The sequence below is a fragment of the Monomorium pharaonis genome, chromosome 4, assembly GCF_013373865.1.
Source record: "Monomorium pharaonis isolate MP-MQ-018 chromosome 4, ASM1337386v2, whole genome shotgun sequence".
NCBI classification, from domain to species: Eukaryota; Metazoa; Arthropoda; class Insecta; order Hymenoptera; family Formicidae; genus Monomorium; species Monomorium pharaonis.
The window spans coordinates 14568244-14570743 of NC_050470.1; the positions used below are offsets into that span (position 1 = coordinate 14568244).

Here is a 2500-nt window from a genome sequence, read left to right on the forward strand (position 1 = left end):
AAGGCCCGGGTAACCCGCTGAACCTCCTTCGTGCTAGGGATTGGGGCTTGCAATTGTTCCCCATGAACGAGGAATTCCCAGTAAGCGCGAGTCATAAGCTCGCGTTGATTACGTCCCTGCCCTTTGTACACACCGCCCGTCGCTACTACCGATTGAATGATTTAGTGAGGTCTTCGGACTGGTGCGCGGCAATGCGTCGGCATTGCCGATGTTGCCGGGAAGATGACCAAACTTGATCATTTAGAGGAAGTAAAAGTCGTAACAAGGTTTCCGTAGGTGAACCTGCGGAAGGATCATTAACGTTATTAACGGAGGTCCCCCTTGCTCACCGCTTCTTGCCCCTTAGGGGTAAGCGCGGCGCGGGCCGGGTCGGCGACTGGAGTAAAGAATGGGAGAGAGACAAATTGGAGAAATGGAATTGACGGTAGTACGAGAGGAGCGTCGTTGGCGCGCGCGCGCGCTTGCGCGCGCGCGCGCCCTCCGAGCGGCGCTACCACTCGCGGCTCGGCTGTGCCGCCGAGACTCTCTCGCCTCTGCGCCGCGCAAGTCGCGCGAACGCGGGACGGTCGATCGAGAGATCGGCGCACACGCCGCCGAATAACATTTGTTGCGATACGACGCGGGGATACCACGACGCGCGCAACACCGAGGTGAGGTGTGCGCGCGTGCCGTTGTCGCGTCGGAGCGCGAACGCTTTGGGGCCAATTCTCTTTCTCCCCCTCGGGACGTGTCGTCCCGTTGTCGCGTAGAAGAGAGAGAGGAGGCGACCATTGTGCCTTCGCGTACGCACGAGGCGAGCGATACAGGAGCGAGGCCGCGCCGTCGCGCGCGCGCCTACCGGTGGTAACCTGACAGCGCGCAGGAGACGTGCCCGCCGCCGCGCGCGCTACGCGCGCAGAGCGGTGTGCCGTTTTGGCGCGCTAGAGGGGCGAGCGCGTCGCGCTCCCGCCCGATGGTTTTTCAAAGACTTTCGCCCCGGCTCTCGGCGTCGTCTCACCCTCCCTCGGCTCTCGGAAGAGAGCTCGAGAGTGAGAGAGTTGGGAAGGGAAGACGCTCGAGAAGACGCTCCGTTCGCTCTCGACGGCAAATTCGTCGCGTGTAATCCCCGCCCGTTGTGCCGTAGCCCCCGTAAACGGGGCGGCGGTCCGCGCGTGCTCGGACGCGCGGCCAGGCTGATCGAAGGGCCACCCACCTCTTCCTCGATCCCGAACCGGTTAGGTCTCGGGTAGAGGGAGAGATGAAGATGCATACGGAAAGTATTTGAAAGCTCTGCGTTCGCAAGAACGCGGATAAGAGAACGATTACCCTGAACGGTGGATCACTTGGCTCGTGGGTCGATGAAGAACGCAGCTAATTGCGCGTCAACTTGTGAACTGCAGGACACATGAACATCGACATTTCGAACGCACATTGCGGTCCACGGATACAATTCCCGGACCACGCCTGGCTGAGGGTCGTTTTAGCACCAACAAACTGCTTGCGCACTTTACTGAGCGTACGAGCGATCGCTGGACGTTCGCCCGCAGGAGGCTGCGCGCACGACGCAAGAACGCGCGGTAGGCAAGAGCGAAGAGGCGACGAGGAACGGATCGAGAGCGAACGCCTCTCCTCCTCTCTCGCTCTCTCTCGGTCTTCCGCCGCGTGGCGTCCGCGCTCGCGCGCCCCGGGCGTCGTCTGAAATGAAATGGGAGAACGTGACGGAAGCACTTCGCGTGCCCGACACGCGAGACACGCCAAACACGCACACGCACACGCGTGTGGGAAGAGACGCGCGTTTACTCTCGCGCGTGCGCCCACCCCGCGGGAGGGTGTCCGCCTCGCGCCGCCGTCCGGAGACACAAGGGGGGGAATCTATCCCCAATATCGGTCTCTCGGAGCTGGTGCGCGCTCGACGACGGACTCCTCTCGGAACACAGACGGGGTGTTGAGCGCATCGTTACGCTGGAAGAGTAGTCGCGGCGCGCGTTCTCTTCGTCGAGGTGACGCGGAGCAGCAGCAGCGGCGAGACGCTCGCTCGCTCGCTCGCTCGCTCTCTCGACACCGGTGTTGGATCGCGGCGGAGCACGGGCCGATCGCGTGTCCGAGTCCACGAAGTACGTGTATATAACATGTGGGGATCGGCACGCTCGGTCGTTGTTTACCCGTCTGCCGTCGCATCCGTGTCGGATTAACGTTTGCGGATTCTCTCTGATACCACGTCTGTATGACGCGCACGCGAGGAGGATCATGGGACGCGGGAGGAGGAGGCGGCGGCCGTGTCCGTGCGCGTCTCTCTCTCCACGCACACGCGCGCACGCGGTGTGTCGGAGATCGAGAGACGCGTGGCGTGGCCCCCCCTCTCTATATCTCTCTGCGTTTCCCGTGACGTCTCGTCGTCGTCGTCGTCGACAGACAGAGCGCGATAGACGACCTCAGAGCAGGCGAGATCACCCGCTGAATTTAAGCATATTACTAAGCGGAGGAAAAGAAACTAACCAGGATTTCCTTAGTAGCGGCGAGC

The 2500-nt window shown here is 62.0% G+C and overlaps 2 non-coding genes across 2 annotated transcripts in view; both read left to right on the forward strand.

Moving 5' to 3' along the window:
* The window catches only part of LOC118645447, a 1921-nt gene extending 1622 nt beyond the window's left edge, over positions 1 to 299 (forward strand). The window contains exon 1 of the ribosomal RNA XR_004963140.1: positions 1 to 299. This exon is cut by the window's left edge and continues 1622 nt beyond it. This is a non-coding gene — a ribosomal RNA (small subunit ribosomal RNA).
* A 1003-nt stretch (positions 300 to 1302) lies between these two features.
* On the forward strand, positions 1303 to 1457 carry LOC118645445. The gene has a single exon (XR_004963138.1). It is a non-coding gene; the product is annotated as a 5.8S ribosomal RNA (ribosomal RNA).
* Positions 1458 to 2500: the final 1043 nt, after the last annotated feature.